The sequence below is a fragment of the Diorhabda sublineata genome, chromosome 2 (genome assembly GCF_026230105.1).
Source record: "Diorhabda sublineata isolate icDioSubl1.1 chromosome 2, icDioSubl1.1, whole genome shotgun sequence".
NCBI classification, from domain to species: domain Eukaryota; kingdom Metazoa; phylum Arthropoda; class Insecta; order Coleoptera; family Chrysomelidae; genus Diorhabda; species Diorhabda sublineata.
The window spans coordinates 23,596,262-23,616,705 of record NC_079475.1 but is presented as its reverse complement, the minus strand read 5'-3'; the positions used below and the strand labels follow the sequence as shown (position 1 = coordinate 23,616,705).

Below are 20,444 nucleotides of genomic sequence, written 5' to 3'. Positions count from 1 at the left end.
CAGCAGACACAATTTCACGGAGGCTGAGCAATTTTCATTTCAATCAAAAACTAGGTGGATGTAGTCGACTCGACTTCCCGCCTTGCGGTTCTTCTCTGTCCGCATTTCGCATCTCTGACGGTACGTTTTGTCATCTTGAAGCCATCATTCATCTTGCCACCTCTGCTCCATATATCAGTGTATCATGTCTTATCGAAGTTTTTCGCTTTCGACAACGGAAGGTTTAAATCAGGATATGTTTTGAATATTCAATGTACTCTTATACGTATTTTTAGAAGTAAATCAAATTGAGTGATCAGGGTACAAAAAAGGATAAACCATAAATAATAATATCAATTTTTAAACATGGCTTGACAGTTTATGCTACAAATATATACATACACATTACATTTACTTTAAAGAGAAAACAATTAGGTTATTAGGGAACTTCAAAATGAATGTGATATTTCTGTCATATGCTATCTTATATTAAAAGTAAAGGTGTAGTGCTAGTAGTTGAATTAAATTTCTTTACAATTGTATGACGAAATAATTGCAGAAACCTCATGTTACAAATATCTAGAAATAACTAATCTGAAATTGGCTAACATATTCTGCTTATTTTGAAGTAGATAAATACTAAATTCGCCAATAATAACATTTTATGTTATTATTGGAAACTTCGCTTTCTTAATCGATAAAATTGAAAAACCGTAGCGAGTGAAAATTTAGGTCCTAAGCAGAAGGATATGTCATGGAGTTTATTGAAAATACAGTTAACGTTGCTAATAAAATCAGAAACTCTATTGAAACCCATTCAAACTGTACCTTTAAATAAATTTAACTGTTTCGTGGTTCTAAGCAAAAAAATTAACATCATACCATATTATTTTTATATAACAAATTAATTAAGTTGTAACTGAAAATCAGTTTTCTGAAGCTGTGATTCGAATTTTAATTAGTAAAAACATGTTAGTTGTAATATGTTCATGTATTTGTCAAGAAATACAACCACAACCGCGTTTTTGTGTGTGCTAACTTATAATAAGAAAACATTTCTCTTTTGATAATCTTTTTTGAATCTCAATTCTTCAACGTTCTAGCCAAAACGGGGATTTATAGTGGTTTATATTTTAGAGAAAATCCTCCCATTTGAACGCTCGACACCACGTAATTTTAGTTTTAATGGCCATCACGATCAATATAGCATATCTGATGCTTATAGATCAAGTGTAAAAACCAGAAACTGTGATCGACCTCAAATTAGAAATAAAACCTGATTGGAGAAGTAATAATTTTTGTGCGAGGGCTGCTACTTGCCAATTGAAGTAGAGTTAAAACATGTTATTTGAAAGTATGAATCTCTTCTTCAGGTGCAAAAAACGTTGATCTCCTTATTTTTGATCTGCGAACACCATTGGGTTCAAAAAACTGTACGGCGGATTTTTGTTTGAACTTATGTGTGAGACCTCGCATTGTCGTGGAGGAGAATGATTCGTCTTCTGCGATTGATTTCCTTTGCTCTAATGAAGCCCTGATGACATGTCCAGTTATTCCGAAAAAACAGGCGACCATTTGTTTTGAAGTGCTTCAAGCGCCAACAACTTTTGTTGGATTTGAATCATATAGAATGACACATATAGTCGATTATTGTTTAGATTTCGGTTGCTCCATTATTCGTCGCCTGTCACGATGTTATACACGTCGTTTGAAGCAACGCGATTGAATTTTTTCAGCATATGTTTGCACCAATCCACACGAGCTTTTTTGAGCGATTGAGCAATATCCAAGTATGCTTCAAGCTCACGGTATGTCACATGATGATCTTGCCATATTAGTTCACGCATAGCAATGATGTTTTCTGGCACAACATCCGATTTTGGACGACATTCACAAAATTCATCCTGTAGCGAAGTGCAACCACGATTGAATTCAGAAAACCCGCGGAACCTGGAGACTCTAGATGGTGCTTCATCACCAAAAGTCGAAGCAAGTTTATCAGCACACTACTAGTCGAAAGTCATAGAAAATCAATGCACGAAAATTCAATTCCATTTTTTTAACTAGATGAATGTTTCAAGTATCTGTAAACAACTCAAATAGCGCTCCTATGACAACATGCTCTCAGTACGTTCACCATTAAACTTGTCAAACTTTATAAGAACAATGTCAAATTTGACATATTCACATCAGTGTTACCATATCTCAAAACTTAAGTAACAACCCTCCTACCAAACATAATATCAAAAAAAAGACATTAACCACGCTAAATGAAATCAGATGTTCTGACGTTTAATAAGAGAGGGCAAGTTTCGTCGTTTTAGTTTCTTCAATGTAATGTTGCGTTTGTATCAACATGTAAGAAGTTTAATGTATTTCCTCATATTCTCAGTAGCTGAAAGTTGATTAAGTATCTGTGTACAATGGAAAAACCGTAATATCTTGCAATGATAATTTATTTGGTAGTAGAAACACCAAAAGAAAAATTCACGAATATTCAACATGTATAAAAACTCTTCATCATCAGCTTGAACAGAAAAAAGTTGGGCTGCTATATTTGAAAGTAGTCATATTAAGTAAAAAAGATCTAGTTGAAGATCCGGGCATTTTATTGGATAGTGTGAGCAATATTTTCACTCCAAAATATCTTTATAAAATGGACTAAGCAGGCTAGGGTTTGAATATTGGGTAAGGAGGACTTATCAGTTGTGTCATGTATAAATGGAATTTTGCTTATGGGTTACAGACCTATTCAGATGGAATTTCTGGAACCGTTAGCGATATTCATACTGAATACACTGCTGACACTACCACTACACCAACACTTCTTGACGCGCGTTTCGATAACCAAGTCATCGCCATCAGACAGTATATTTGTGAGTGTTGGTGTAGTGGTGGTGTGAACAGTGTATTCAGTATTATGGACCTATTGATAAAACCATAAACGCATAGTATAGTTGTAAGTTATTTCAATAACTGGATGTGAAAAATCGTGAAAAAATCTAGTTTCACACTATAAAAAACTAAAAACTAAACTACACAACATAATAAACCAATGCCAAAATCAGTCTAGAAAATTAAATGTAATGAAATCTATCCTATTCGACAGAAATAGCTTCCTCTGCCTGGCTCTTCTCACATCTCAAAATATTCATCGAAGCAAGATTTAATAGAGACTGTCCGATACTTACGCCAGGAATGCAATTCAAAAATTAGAACTTCAGTTAAATGAGTTCATCGCAATTTAGGGAAAGTACATTGATTGATAACATTATCCAAATCACAACATAATGTTTTTTTCCTTCGAACAACAAAGCTTGTAAGCAATTATTGATTCATGTATTTAAATATGATTAATATTGATATCTGTAATTATCAAATTATTTTAAATTAATGGTGAATGCTTATTTATGCAATAAATCTACAAACTTTTTCGGATTCAGTTTAAGATTGTTTTTGTCATGTCTACCAATGAAACATGACGATATTCTCATTTCTGCATAACGTATTTATCTTCAAGGAATCTCTTTTTTTTTCGACCGTGATTATCTTTACAACCGGAAATTTTGGCACAATTACCACAGAAAAAAAAACTCTCACTGAAGAATCAGGTGCGTATTCATGCGTGACAACTAAACGCTCACATCTAGGTACTTGTCAACTTTTCCAAGTTGAGGCCTAAAATGTGAAAGTTTTACGACGTAGAGAGTCGCGAACTCTTTATTTTTATCTTAAACATTTGTCGACTTTCACAGGAAAATGAAACTTTTGAAATATTACTAGGAATTGTTTGAGTGTTTGCATGTGTAGGAGTGTATATAATAGCGATAAGTGCGGCAAAGAAATTTTATAATGAGTTTATGACATACGTTTACAGATGAATTAAGGTGTATATATGATTGAGCTCTACAATATTATGGAACAAGAAGAAACACATTTAGGGTCATAAATTAAATCTGAAAAGAACTACTATATTGAATTTTCTTTCAAACAAATATGTTTTAAAATATTTCATGAATCATTGTGAAGAAATCCTTCGTATTCGTATGGTAAAATCATTTTGAAACGTTCAATTAATTTGCACAATCCAAGCAGCTTTGCAGTATAGTTAAATGCTCTTATATTAAGAAATGATTCACTTTCCCATTTCACTATGGGGTAATAAGTCTTCTAAGAGAGTAACTTTATTTTATGAACGTTAATTCATAGTTCAAAGTTATAGCCTCAGAATCTTACTTTCAAATATTTACTAAACGTTCAAGCATTGAAGTTGAATGTATTATTGTGTCGTTCATTCATTCCAGATATATGAATATTATTGAAGTCATCGTGAAGAATTATTCAACTCTCCCTAAATTAACAATCATCCCACAGGCATACGAATATATTCATAGTAACCATGGGATCTCTTCTACCGCCATTTTAATCTGATGAAAACGCTGGGTACATTAAGATGAATAAATATACTCGTACAACACCTACTGAGACAATGATTGATTGATTTATAAATTCAGGAGAAGATGTATACAAATATGAACAGTGAAACCATTGATCAATCGAAAAAGTTCTGGTATAGGGGAAATCGGGGAATTCAAAAGAAACGTTCCTAGCCCAAGGATAGATATTATTGAACTTGGTGTGCTAAAGAATAACGGAACTTTACTGAAAAATAGAATTTTGATGAAATTGGTTTTAAGATATGCCTCAAATGTTGATTATGACAAAGTTGATAAGTTGTCAATATATAGGTACAAAAATGTGAAGGAAAGTTGTTCGTGTGGAAAATATTTCTTTTTAATATTTGTATAAAAAATATCCCATATGTTCGGTTATTCGAAGATTTACTCCATTTGTCATATAACGCACCATTATCGAACTTCGCTAAGTACAAGGACGGTAATTTTATTAACCGTTTCTCTAGTAGTTACAGTAAAATGACGGTTGGGACTTTCAACACCATCCGTGTTTATTTGCCTACGTATGAAAGCAGAGTATGACTCACGAACTACGCTCAGATTTATGTACAATCTCGATAAATAATATCAGAAACATAGTTAACATCAAAAATTTGAAGAAAAAACCTTCAAACCGCCCTCGTATATCCTGATAATCCATTCTGCGGTTTAAAACCAACCCAAAGCATCTGCTTTGGAAAACGCTTTGCAGAGTAATGACCGACTCCGGAAACTCCACCAATAGTGATCTGTAGTTCAGACTACTCAATTTCAAAATATCTAATTCAATTTTTCCGTACTATAAAAACTACATTGTAGCAAAATAACGAAAGCACAGTATCAAAAGAGCCCTTATAAGTGATAAAAATCAAATTTGGTAGTGACTATTACACTGATTAACGAGTGGATTACATGAAATATAAATTGTATAAGAAAGTTGATATAATACCATGACATTATTGATTTCCAAATAAGAGAAGGAAATGTGGGATTTTGAAATGGAAGAAGTAATTCGTGTTTGAAATAGGAATTCTATAGTTTGAAATTTGATCAAATTACTCCACGTACTAATCAGCAATTTTGTGGAGACATGATCCCAAATTACAATGTAATTACATAAGTTCATACAAATTATCGAATAGAAAATACCAACTAGTATGTATCCGAATTTATAGGAAATTTGATCAATAAAGTAAAAAGAAAGAATGATTGAGTGAAAATTACATTAAAAGCTGCAAGAATTTATAGAAACATATGCATTCAAAAGTTTCTTAGACAATTCTAATTCAGCTAATAGTTTTTGATATTCTGAACTATTAGCTGCCTGTGACTATGTCTCTTCAAGACATCTTTATCTCCAGTCTTTGTACCACTATCCCTTAATTTAGTACAAAAGATGCAAATTCAGAATTAAGAAATTATAAGAAGTAGCATATTATATTATAAGAGAACTGTGAAAGAATTTACATTGCCAAGAGTAGACTTAATCATATTGCACTTGCAGCTCGAAATTATCCTACTTACTAAAAACTTCCCATACTGATTTTTAAAAACTAATATTATTCAGCTGTGTAACTAAAAGCGGCCTCATAATCTATTCTCTTCGCGTATTTTTGAATCTGGAGGATTTCGAACAAATTATGATATGTAACACAGCAGTAAAGTCATTTTTGGAAAATGATATCACTGAAAACAAGCAATATAAAAAATTTGGAGTATCAATATCTAAAACTAACAAAACCTTATATTCTTAAGGTATCATTTATAAATAGATAGTGGCTATTGGAAACCAGTATAACAAAACCGCATTGGTTTTGGTTATAATTGTTTCAGGAATTAGAGAAGTCCTCACACATTTACCCATTTATCGATGTATGACATTGTAACAAATTGTAACTAAACTAAAATTACTTGTATTACATCATCGATTTTATTCTATGTTCTGCATTAAAATGGCACACTGTGAAATAAAAATACGAAAACATAACCGACCTGGACGTTGCTATAATAAAACTGTCTAAAATAAATGACAAAGTGTTACTTTCTCACATGGACCGTCTGTTACGCCAAGATTCAATAAACTTAAAGACCTCTAAAATAAAGAACGTATTATTCGTTTGTAGCAAAGTGAGGATGTCCACAAATAACTACATAAACAGGATAAATATTAACTTTTCAAGATTAGTGAGGAATATCATGTTTTAAAGCGATTATCCAATCCGTCCACAAATGGTATTTGAGGATTTTGAAGGAACCTTTGATAGGTTGTAAAACGGAATAAATAACAGTAGACACATGCAAAGTCGAATCAATCAGTCTTTTTGTAAAAGATACCACCAGAACTTATCCCAGAGGAAGTGAATAAATTATAATATGTTCCATGAAAAATATATTGAATTATTCTATTAAAAATAAAAAATGTAGCGTAGAATTTGAGCTTATTTCATTCGAAGTACTATTCTCGGTTAGATATTCACTTATTTCAACGTTCAATAGGTGACTGGACCTACTTCAGGAAAAATTCATTCTGTTATTCTGTTAGGGATGATGTGTTAATGTTTTCTTTCAAGTATATCGTTACTTTAGGTAAGAGCACTTGGTATTAAAATTTGGTTGTTCCCCCCTGTAGCATAAACCCTTAAGGAAATTTAAGTTAAGCTGTCGAATAATTTTTTCCGCACTATTAGTGAAAGTAGGAGTGAACTAATTAAGTCCTTCGGCTAAACTAGGTCATTTCCACTTTTAAATTGCTCATATCACATAGGGACAGTCTTCAAAGTTACTCTTTACTAGACACAGAGAGCTTATAATATTTTGTATGCTTCTTTGAACCATTTAAAGTAGGTAAAGCATAAGTTAGTAAGAAGAACAATCAAACATACAATGCCACCAATATAGACAATAACTATGTTGGAAATTGGGAAGCTAGGCTACATTCTTGGGAACATATTGTATTTACGAATCGTAAACAAAGATAGAGAAGACATGCCAATCGATGTAAAGACAAATGCAAATATCAAATCAAAGAGAAACGAATGGTCAAGAGAAATAACAAGCATGAGATACATACAGTAATTCCTTGAAATATACATTACTCAAATTAATTAGCGGGTCCTCCATGCCAAGATTTCATAAGAGTTCCTCATGTCAAGCAGTAATTTGAACGGTTTTTAATATGTTTAGACATACGGGTGATGTATTATATAGATGAATAACAAGCTCGGGGTGTCAAAAATAATTATCAAGTTCAAGTAGATCATCTTAGAAAATTTTAAAGCAAATAACTAACTATAATTACATTCTTGGGATTATGACAGGAGCATGAAATCATATGCCGAAATCTCGCGTTTTTTGTTTAAAAATCTTGATTTGAAGCCTAAATATTTTTGTTTAAACAGACTAAAAAGCAAAATACTTCTACAACTTTACTAAGGGCTTTGAACTCATAGTGAAATTATTTTCTTTTCGAAGGTCCGATTCAGTTATCTTATTTCATACACTTTATAAATATAATAAGATGTAACGTGACACTGACTTGATCACTTGTTGCTTTCGTCTGTCTCCGCTCTGCAACGCCCATTAAACTAGTCATAGCTGCGCCAATGTATAATCAGAAGCAAACACTCATACTCTGAACTGCTGATTTATATGAAACTCTCAACGAGTAGGTCTTACCAAGGCACTCGAAGTAAATTTCCGATGACTCTACTTCATATGCATAAAACAGACATCGACTTTATAATCAAATATAGAGCAAACGTCCACTACACTCTACCCACCTACACTCTAATAAACTTATCTTGCAAGCAGACAATTTTCATGTTGTACCAATTCAAGTACCATTCCAGCACCAATAATACCGTTTCTATTGTTATTCATCCTAAATCCCAACTCATATATCTTCAGGTTTTCTGTGATTTCCTATAACCTGGTGAATCATTTAATGAGCCAAAAGGCCGACGATAGGGTATAAAATAGATCTAGCTGTAGCTGCATTTACTTATAATAGAAAAATATCCTTAATGCGACGATAGGCGGACACGCGCACATCAGAGCGATACCATCACAACTCCAGCCCTGCAGAAGATAATCTTTCCTGTATCAGCGCCCATCCAGAAATGAAGCATTATCCCTTAATAATCTGTCTCTTTAAATGGTTATCGTTTTCGGACAAAGTACATTTTTATTTGTCTGGCCATGTGAATTGTGGCTTAAATCAATTTCTGACTTTCACTAGATTATAATCAACATATAGTCAAGAAGTGAGTGCTTGACATGCAGGTACAATAGAGGTACAATAGAGGTACAAACAAACTTTAAATATTTTATTGTGATGCCGCTTGTTCATAAAGTTTTCCAATGACATTTTCGAATCAGTTCATTCCACAAGTTACTAACTTACCTTTATCCTTGTCCTTCTCTGGACTCATACATTTGAGGATTCTTTAAATACGCCGTTTTCAAACGAATACTATAAACTATGAATGAATTAGAGTTTCTTCGCACACTTGAGGTAACTGTTTTTCCATAACAAAATCAGAAACTTATAGATCATGTTAAATACTGGGCACTGTTTTGGACACTACTGTTTACAACGATAAAAAAACTATGAAAGGAAATTCTACAACAACAGATGACCAATGATCTCAATTTATAGCGAATTAGACAATGGTAAAGGCAAAAGAAGGTGTCAAAAAGAATTGGCATATTCACTCACAATAATGCAGAATACAGCGATAAAAAAATAATACAGTAAAAGTATGATGGCAGGCACAAGGCTGAATCAGGTTTAAATAATTACTCCTATATTTTGGAATTTATAATCGATGTAAGTGTTCTCTTATTTTGTTGCAGGTTTGAAAAAAATAATGTTAATCACTGAAGGTGACAGAGGTTACGGCATTTATGGAATCCGTAAGTTATTTTATTTTGTTTATTATTAGTATAACATCAGAATTAAGATAAATTTCAGCTGAGAAATTAGTTCAGATATATCCGGTTGAGAAGACGATGCTACTTCGTAATGCAATGGTTAGCAATAAATGATATTTCGAAATAAATTGTGCTGTTGAATGATGCTTCTAAATCATATAACGTATTATAGATCAGATAAAAATTATATCGTATATATTTGCTTATTTTCGATCTATATAAGGATTGAAAATAGAGTAGAATTTTATTTTAAAAATAGCGAATATACATTCAAACTCGGATTACATCCTTTTGTTATGAATATTTGACAAATATTTCACAATATAATAACTTTGTATCAATATGGTCACACCAGATATCGATAAAAGCATAAACATATCATAAGATCAAGAAATAAGAAATTAAAGAAATTTAAAAGCCTACAAATACATTGACTCACTTTTTATGTACATAGAGATCAAAACAAAATTGGTTATGAATGAAAACGACGACAACCGTCACCATTGTTTTGAATAGGAGAGTTAACTCGTTCGAAATGTACTATTGAAACAATGATTATTTGCTTTGGTCGATTTCAACACAATCATAATATAGAACATCAAACCTTGGTATAATATTAGGTTTAAACATAATCTCCAACAACATTACTAACAATAAGTTATTTAAATTTTACCTGATTTATTATCAGAAGATATTTACTATTAACGGAAGTATTGTTTCCAAAACTTTCAATATTCAAAATCGAATATCCAGTCCCAAACACTTATAATAACACAATTTCTACACAAACACCAACTATATCCTTTTCTGGTAACACTTCTGTCCAAGTTAAGCCCTCGCAAATACACAAAACAATAAATCTATTTATTCACTGGTAAAACCCACTTCTGGGTACTTGTATTGAGAAAATCTGGTGTGTTATCTCATCTCCAAACGTGATACCGGCGCCTCCGTCATATTTACCCACTTTTCCGAAGAAACCTAGGGGAAAATTCGATGTACAAGTGGCAACGACAGCCGAAAATACATTGAGGGTGAGAGAACGAGTCTTTTGGAGCACGTGGATTGTCGTTTGGCGCATGGAAGTTGAGGAACATACGGAATTAGATCGGTCGCTTAACCGAATATGATAATTTTATTTGTCTCACTAGATAAAGGAAGTAATATTATGGAAGATTTGAATATGAATCATCAGTCAGTATTGAATTAATTGGATAGTTGATCAATACAAATAAATCGAATCAGATTACTGGCAAAAATTAAAGAAATTAAATACAAAAAATGATTGAACCAATGAAAATAGGAGTCTACAGGATAACAAACGTGAAGAAATGCATGGTGCAATGAAAACAAATGTACATGTATGTAGTCACTAGTATGTATAGAAAGCTGCAGAAATAAATAACTATAACAAGTAAGTAGAATAATATTGTAGATAACACTTGTTTATTCCGTTGAATTACGGTTAAAAAAACAGTAAATTATAGTCACAACTATGCGCCTTGTTTGCTGATATCGCTTTAAATTCTTCATTCTCCAAGTTTTCTTTTTAATTCCCTTCTAATAAATTTAGTAATACCGCACTGATAATAACCGGAATATCTGGCTCTAGCTATGTAATTTTTCTCTGTGTGGTTTGCATGGAAACTATAAGTTCTGAGAGAATTGCTCACAAACTAAAATATGATCTTGCCAGAAACAAAGAAAGGGTGAATCTTTGGAAATCATTTTTATAGGTACAAATATTTAGAGATAGAAATGACACGCCATTAAGTTAAAAAGTATACACGAGTTTGCTAAAAAAGTATTTTGAAGAAAATAGTACATACGGAGTAGAGAATTACCATTGGAATAAGAAGCCAAAAAATAAGTGATTATGAAGGAAACGACCCAATTGGCAAACTGAACTGATGAAAGAGCTCTTTCAAATCTCTCAACCTAAAAAGATATTTTTTTTAGTGAGAGAGGACATTGTTATCAGATTAGTTATAAAGAGAACTGGAGAGATAAAAGAATTTTGGAGAATTGTGTCGTAGAGCTATATTTTGAACTTGAGATAAGGGATAATCATCTTGATGGTATAAAATCAACGGAACGTTTGATATTCCATTATTTGTTGTAATAATATTTTATTATTTTTCAACAGAATCCAGTCTTCTAGCTCCATTCCATTTCATACTACTGCCATTGCTAGTTTCGAGCATACATCACTCAAAATTAAAGCTTCTTCTGACAAGAATGAGATAAATTTTCGACTTTGTTCAAAGTTATCATTTCTGGTGCTTTTCATCTAAAATTACCGCCCAGTTTTTCATTCACTGAATGATAGTAGTAGGAGAGTTTCCTAGACAAATCACTGATCTATAGATTTTATCTGTTCACCCCCTTACTATTTTTATGACTATATAGCTGAATTAGGTATCTTAGGGATGGGTTACAATTTTCATTTCAATCGACAATCAACAAACTTCCTTCTGACACACGCCCACACAATTTGTCTTATATTTCATTAGTACAATAATTGGATAATATAAATAGACAAACGTCGTGTAATAAACAAAATTGTCTATATCTTTGATAATATTTTGGCTAATATGGAGTGAATCACTCATTTAGAGTGTTTATTATAGTTATTCATAAAATATGAACATCTAACAATCACAAAAACGTGCGAACCTCCCAAATTATTGGCATCTCGAGCAAAATATTTCATATAATTTCTCTACACAACCGTTCCATCACCCCAGCTACTATAAAATGAAAATGGTGTAATCTTTTGTGGTAATAAATGGAAGGAGTAGTTTCTAAATCGCTCAAAATTCGAGACAAGAGACGAAAGTAATATGCGATCTTGAGCATATTAGGAGGTAATAGAGACCGTAGTCGTTAGAATCGCGAGATATTCGCAAGTTTTACTTTGACTTTATCACTTTCACTATAAAATTGCTCAGATCTTAGTGAATTAATTATTCGACATCAAAATATATAAAATTTTTCGGCTGTTTCGGTATGATTAGGACTCATAAACTGCAATTGATATCTCTCATGCTTCGTTTGCATAATTTTTTTGGAAAGTCTCATCTCACTCTTTACATATTTCCATGTGAATATAACTTCCCTTATTATTTTCCGAAAAATCCCTTAACTCACAATATAAAAATATTCTTATTTCAATGAAATTAAATGAAATTTTTCTTTCACATGCCGTATAAGGAATTCATCTTTTTCCAAAGCTGCTAACTATTCTTTGATATAGCTTGATATGCAAATGGCTTAACAAAATACTCCGGATTTGGAGGAACTCAACACTTAACCCCCTGTCTGTTACCTTAGTCTTTTTATTCTAGTCCACAGAACTTCGTATACTGTGATTCTTGATCTATTAGAAATACTATAATATATGTTTCTCATCATTTAACCATGGTCTTTGTAATTAATTGTCCCGACTAGTATTTCCATAATTTCATAGCTTGAGGGATTGGAAACAGGCAATGATTTCACGACTTGTTATTCTGCTACTGATATTTCTTTTTTTCAACTTTGCAAATATGGCACCTACTTTGAACATTACCATTATATCGTGAATAACTCATACAAAATATTAACATAATATCAGTTTTCTTTTGAATTTGGAAAAGTTTTAAAATTTAATTAATAACTTTGGAATAAGTCAAAGTTCAGAAACAAGCAAAGCAATATCATCTTCAACTTCTCTGAACAAGCTAAAAATGCAGAAATGCATTTGGAAACAATTCTCGGGATTCTGTGGAAAGTGAGAATTCATTAACGAATCTTAACTAATATCTCTTGAGCAATTAATAATCGAATATTTTCAAAGCTCTTATAGTATTATGAATGATTATTTCTATCGATATCAAATGAAAATGATTTTATGGAGATTTCGGAGTCTTTTTCTACTTTATACCTAAGTTTCATTCATTTCCTAGTTATTCTTAACTACTCACCGAGAAATGCAAACAATATTTTCATCTGATATATTTCAAATATACGTTATTCTGAATTTCCTAAATCAAATACAGAAAGCTAAAATAGTAATTCCATGTTCGTTTCCAGTGCATTCTGTTGAAACGTTCAAAAGATTAGGGGTATATATTCAAGCGTAAAAGGTAAACACTTCTATTTCCGGTCAATGAACGATTCTTTAGAACAGGAGTTTCGATGATAGTAGCGCCCAAAGGCACCTTTCTGCAATATCCTTAACATCTGGCTTATTCGTAGCATTATTAGATGTTCTTGTTATACAATATTGGTTTGATAAGAACCAAATTTATAATGGTTGAAATTGCAAATGCCGGATATTTCATAGTCATTTTAAATAAAAAAAGAGCCACGTACTATAGTAAGGGATCTAAGTCGGCACTGTTCAGGTCTGACTTGAAATTTTTTTGATGAATGGTGAATTTTATGACAGTTTCTAGATGTTTTGAAATGTATGTGTGCTGTAGAAATTTAATGAATGAAGCGAACAAAAAAATTTCTTTTTTAGGACCATGTCTGACAAGTTGACTTTTGAGGAAAATAGCTTTGCTACCCAATGCTTGTGACATCTTTCTAAAATTAAACCCTGTCCATAGCTTTGTGCAGTTGCACTCAAACTTATAAGCAGACCCCATCATCAAAGTTACTCAGAATATCTAACACCTCACCACACAGGTGCTACAAAATTATATGATTCGTGTTTTCTGAATTTTTATTATTTATGATTTTTGTTCAATTTTCAGAAGTAGTATTATGGCATCGTAAGAGTAGGACTAGAGGTACTTGGTAAAGTTGTGGGAAGAGGTAGATGAAGAAGCAATTGGACGAAAAGCGAGGATAAAATATGAAGTGACTACAATAGTGAAAGCGAGCAAGAAGGTAATTCTCATAGAATACAATACATCTACAGATATGTTCCCAAAAACGCAGCGGCTTGTAAATAGCACCGAAAATTGAGGAGTAAGAAGTATTATCCTTCACTTTTCAAGTATAAAATTACCTGGAGAGAATGCTGCATCTGCAGTGAATTTTTTCATCATATTATTTAATAATAATATACTATATGATATTGTCAAATAGACTAATATGAAATCACGACAAAAGGCACAAGCTCACAATATACGTAGTTCGAGAAAACGACATTGACGAAATTTTTGCTGTATTTGTGCTACTTTATCTTACAGAGATTCACAAGTCTGCAATACTAAATTCAGATGATCTCTGGTGTACTGATATATTCATCATTGAAAAATAATGTCTCTGCAATAATTTATTATTCCAACAAATTCTCTTCAATTTGCAAATATAGAAAATTGCGCAGAACGGAGACAAATGTATCAATTAACAGCCATAAGCACAATTTTTGAGAAATTTGTGACGCATAGTCATATTATATCCTCAACATGGAGATATATGCAGGAACCCAACTCGACGGACCTTCTGTCGTAAGTAATAAACCGACCGATCTCGTTTTAAAATAAATTCTGTCAATATCTAACTAAGGGCGCAACATATTTACTAACTGGTTTTCTTGTTGTGAATCCAACCAAAAATTACTGAAAGAACATCCTTTGACGTATGTGCAAACAGTCCATAAAAGAGGCAACTAGTTTTTTGGCTATCAAAAATCGTGCCAAGGGTTCAAATAAATTTTCAATCTGATTTTACTTGTCTTATATTTACTAAAAATTTTAAAGTAGTGTACTCATACCTCAGATTCAGATGATGCGACTGAAAAGACAGAGATATTCACTTTTAATAATGAAACAAAAAGTGGTGGAGATACAGTAGAAAATCATTCTCAAAAACCATTATCACCACGAAGCCTCAAACCAAATGAAATTGAACAGAAATTTAGACATTGAACTTCCCGGTAGTAGGCAGAAATTTTATACTTTTCATTAATGTTAAAAATGTGTGAAATTTGTATGTATTCATACGCGTTTCTTATTTGTGAAACATGCATGAATTAATTTAAGGGATAGTTCGATATATTTCTAATTATTCAACGTAGTCAACTTATTTTTATTAAAAAATTCAGATTATACCATACCCCACTACGCAGCTGTTTGCACGCAAAATTTTCTAGCACACTGTCGGATGGTTAATTAATGATCCACAAATTATTGGCAACAATTTATGATTGATAACTTAGATGATTTATTTCATTTGTTCATTTTCTATTTTAAGTAGAGAATCATTTAGATCAATCAATTTGAAAAACGGTAGCCATTATGTTTGGGATTATACTATTTTTGAGATACATTGACACATGCTCCTATTTGGTCTTTTTTGCTATTAATTCATCGAAGTGTAAGCAATGTCCTTTACTCTTGGTGATTTCTCCAGGATTCCCTTTAATATTGTCGTCGATGAGACTGTTCGATTCAGTCGAACATCTCTACAAAATTATATGCTAGAAAATGCTAAAATAGCTATCAGTGCTACTTTTTATTTTTTGAGAATATAGGGTCTGATCATAGCATGAGATCTAACAAGTAAAGTGAAGTGTGTGATTAATTAATATGAGAAAGTCTTATCATGTCCTCTGAAAAACCGGAATGCTCAGAGGAATCATTTGATAAAATTATAGAATGAAAACGTTTTAGAAAAAAAAATCATCAATAGATTCTAACTCAATTATGATTAAAAATTACGAGACGTGCTATTATGAAATAGTTTTTACTGAGCTCAAAATATTCTACAATTCCAGTTTTCTCAACCTAGTACCATTATTTAGAGATTTTCGAATTAATAATGTTAAAAATTGAGGATATAGTTAAAGCTGGAAACGCATTAGGCTTGATGTCCTATAAAGGGTTTGGACTAAAAAATGTATCTATTATCAAAGTTTAACACTCCAAATAGCGTCATTCTTTATACCTAGTGGATTGATATAATTATATTTAGCAAATTTGCAGATATCATTTATATTGATCTCAATTTAAATTCGAGGTAAAAAATGTGTCACGTAATCTCGCGCCGGAGGTATCGATTCTCTTTACCGTCTATGCCAGTTATATCTACAGCTGAGGTATATTTGTGATATCGTTCTAACGCCTCGACCGAATTAATAAACACCATTATTGTTTTAGGTTTCTCTATAACTGTTATTCGTATGTCGTTCCCTAGTTATTCTCTACTGAATTAGGTTTTAGGTAGTTCTAATAAAGGATTTCATTGTCTGGTTTTCTACTTCATGAATTGTCAATTTAGTATTACGTCTACTAAAATTAAATTAAATGTGTTAGATCGAAATTTGTACTTCACTTCGAGCAAAATTCGTATCAAATTTCGAAGTGATCTCTACCTTATGATTATGTCAGTAGTAATAAATATCATATATTATATTAACTGTATGCTTACGTGGAATGGATTCAGGAAAGCTCTCATATCAGTAAAATAAACTGATCTTAAAACATTAAACATGATAATAAATACTGGATTTGTGTCAAAAATTAAAAGCTTTTTCGATGTTCTAGGTTTTATCGATATATTTTATTAAATAGTTACTAACTCATTTGATTAGATTTTGTAGATAATGAATTTTTAATAAGTTTCTTGCCTTTTTTTTAATAATCTGGGTCAGTTATGGTTACCACTCTATCTGGTCAAAATAATAGAGTTATTGACTGAACTACAACGTATTTTGAATGATTTTAGTGTTTCAAATTCATTTGAAATTTACACGCTTTTGAATTACAGATATGTCCAGAACAACTATTGAGAAAAGTTCAATTAACATAAATTCATTGAAGTGGTCGATGAGCATGAACGGTTTTCCGATAGCCGGCGTGTTCATATCTTGTCTCCTTAATAAGTGTACAGAAATCGAAAAGTGGTGTACAGACGTCATCCGTTCATAAATAATACTGATTATAGGTGTATATTTGTTTTCCAAAAGTAAATATTAATATTATATTTGTGATTCAAGTACTCTTCTGTAAAATTTTCTCTTTTTCAACGATAACGCTCGACTCCGTCAACAAAAATAGTCAAAATTGCTTCGGACTTTAAAGTAATCTTGAATTTGGTGGTTCCTGTCATTCCCTTTATGCCTTGCACCCAACTGATTTCAAATAGCTCAATTTCCATAAAAACACGTATTTATGTAGCCAGATTCAGGCATATATTCCTGTCCTAATTTAATATCATTGAGTTGATTAACTCCATACATTATTTTTATTGGTTTTAGACATACGAGATTCATATTAATACAATAGGCTGGTTGACGAATTTGGAAATTAGCTTAAAACTATATCTCAGCATCTATTTCACGCCAACAATATTTTATTTTGAGAATGGTTCTTTTACATTAGTGTTTTTGTGAAATCTACCATAATATACCACATATAACCTATAAAATGCTATGATTTGAATAAGGTTTTATGATTTTGTTGAGTAGAAATATAATTTTCGTTTCATAAAATGTAATAATTCATACTTATCTCATTTTTTCAATTGCCAAATGATATGATTAATTATACAGAGTATCATATTAACGGTAAAGTATCTCCAGGGCGCATGAAACCAGGATGTATATCAAAGAAGTTCGAATGCCAAGAAGATAGAAGGTAACGGACATGTAGCTATAAGGAATAACCATATATGTTGAAAAAATAAAGGACGTTAATAAACGCAGAGTGTTTGTATGAACCACGACAAAATTGTACCCAAGTTAAGCTGTATAGATACTTCTAATACAAGTTCAGGTAGATAACAAAGAAAACAAACGGATTTTAGTTTGGAACAAGTATGCAGCTATTTTTATTATTATTAGTATAATATTTTTTCAAATAGCTGGAGAGAATTAACCTGAAATAAGGCACTATCACTTTTGAAACCACCACAATTATCTACCTGCAGATTCCCGTTCAAATCAGAGACCAATATAAATACAAGTCCTTCTGTGTACGGCATAAGCAAAATTACGCAAAAATAGAAATATATCTATTGAACTAGAGCAGTCTGATAGTGATATTCATATCATCTACATCTACCATCAGTTGCTCGCCGGTACATTCCTTGCAAGCGAAATCCTCTTCTGACTATACTGAATTTATTAAAGAAGACAAAAAGATAGAAGCAAAAGAGACTGTATTGAATATAATTAAAAAAATTGAGAAAATGCCTCGACTTTACATGAGTCTTCCAAGCGTTACGTGATTGATATAATAAAAGATAAAATCAATATTCCTGAACATCTTTTTTTATTTTGTTTAAATAAAATAAAATTGGATAGTTCATTTAACCAACTACCTGATGATTATGAAATGGCTCAATCATTTATTAGCGAGATATTTTCAAATAATATATTCTATATATAGCCAGAATAATGAGGTCTTTTATTGTCTCGCGTGAATAGTGAAATGATTAAAAAAATTACCCATGGCATTCAGATACAAATATAATAATGTTAGTTGCATTATAGACAACTTTGAAATAGAAATGGAAAAACCATCTAAAGCAATGAATCAAGCATTAACCTGGTCGGATTATAAGAAAGCCAACACAATAAATATTTAATTTCCTCTACACCAAATGGACTAGTGAACTATATGTCTCCGGGATTTAGGGGCAGGACAACCGACACTTGTTTAGTTGAATCCTGTGACTGTCCAAACATTAAAAAGTCGTATGTTCGTTATGGCAGACAGGGGTTTCAAACATCTAAAAAAAAACTGTTAATATGAGTGAAACTGAATCAAAACTAACTAAACAGATAGCCAATCCTAGGGATACATATAGAGCAAGTTAGTCGGCGTTTACGTGAATTTCGTAACCAGATGCATGTATCAATTTTAAGTTTGTAAAAGTACATGATCATATAATAATTATAGCATGTGCCTCAGTTGATATACAATAAAATAAAATAATACAGATGAAAATCAAGAATATTTTTTATTTAAAATACCCATATATACTATTATATAATAACGGATAAATATTCATTATCCAAAACTCTAATAATTTTTTTATTTGCAATATATTGAGGATCATACTGCAGACTTAATAATTCAACTTTTTTATTTTGGTAATAATCTGAATCGGCTACAAAAAAGAAAGAGTTTTCCTTTCCTGTTAAATATATTTGAGATAGGTAGCATTTGAGAATTGTACTTTTCTGTGGATTCAACGTTTTTAACGTAAGTTTTATATGTTTTCACACTATTTCACACTTTTACAACATCGTCAAAAATGCCATCTGGGGAACCAACAATCATAGGATAACTAAACTTAATACCAGTTTTTCTCACTTCATGTTCTAGTATACGTCCACGTTTCATAGCTGAAGTGTCCGGTATCTTTGCCCTCAATATTTTGAGAGATACGAGTGTTCCATCATTCTTTTTACAGCTGACCACAAGTACTCTAGATGCAGTTATTCGTCCATACCGCAGCTTATACTAAAGACAGCTATCGGCTTGTTTTTTTGTTTCTTATTCAACTTTTGTTATTAAATATGCAGATATTTGAACTTTGTTAAAGAATTTATCAACCCGTTTATATTTCAAATTCCACCTTTATTTTCCTGTCACTATATGTGGGTTGATGATTAATGAGTTTGAAATTTTCAATTTTCCTCTTCTTTCCCCCTTCTAATAACTTTAGCAAAAGGTATGAATTTGGTTGTAAAAGAGGGCAGCCCTTAGATAAATCTTTTTCTGTCATATATTAAAGAGTACTATCAACTCTCGATCATTGTGATTTCTTCTACATTAAGAAGGCCCAACTAGTGTGCATTTGTGGTTACGCTTAAGCTGCACATAGTTTATAGCATCTTCTCCGTATGAAGCTCGTGATGACCTGAAATTAGAAATTAATTATGTTGAAGTTATTAAAACTTTGTTTTCGCTTACCCCAAAATAAATTAGGTTTTCACCTTCCAGAGTAGTTAAATGCGACTCTCTGACTGGTATCTGCTAATTCTTTGCTGCTCTGCTAAAACTTTGTTTGTTTTTACATAATACTTACATATAAGTTTTTAAATAGCGGAATTTCGATGTACAAAAGTCGGTTATCATTGCAAGCATAACGGCGTCAGTTTGGAGCAAATTACTGATGTTTGCTTTGTTTAAT

General features: G+C 31.8%; 1 protein-coding gene across 1 annotated transcript in view; it reads right to left on the bottom strand.

Moving 5' to 3' along the window:
• Window positions 1–10,395, bottom strand: part of LOC130452612 (semaphorin-2A) — a 1,040,595-nt gene extending 1,030,200 nt beyond the window's left edge. Inside the window, exon 1 of the mRNA XM_056791958.1 lies at window positions 10,039–10,395. The gene's annotated coding sequence lies outside the window, so the exon portion shown is untranslated. The remainder of the gene's footprint in view (window positions 1–10,038) is intronic.
• Between the last annotated feature and the right edge of the window lie 10,049 nt (window positions 10,396–20,444).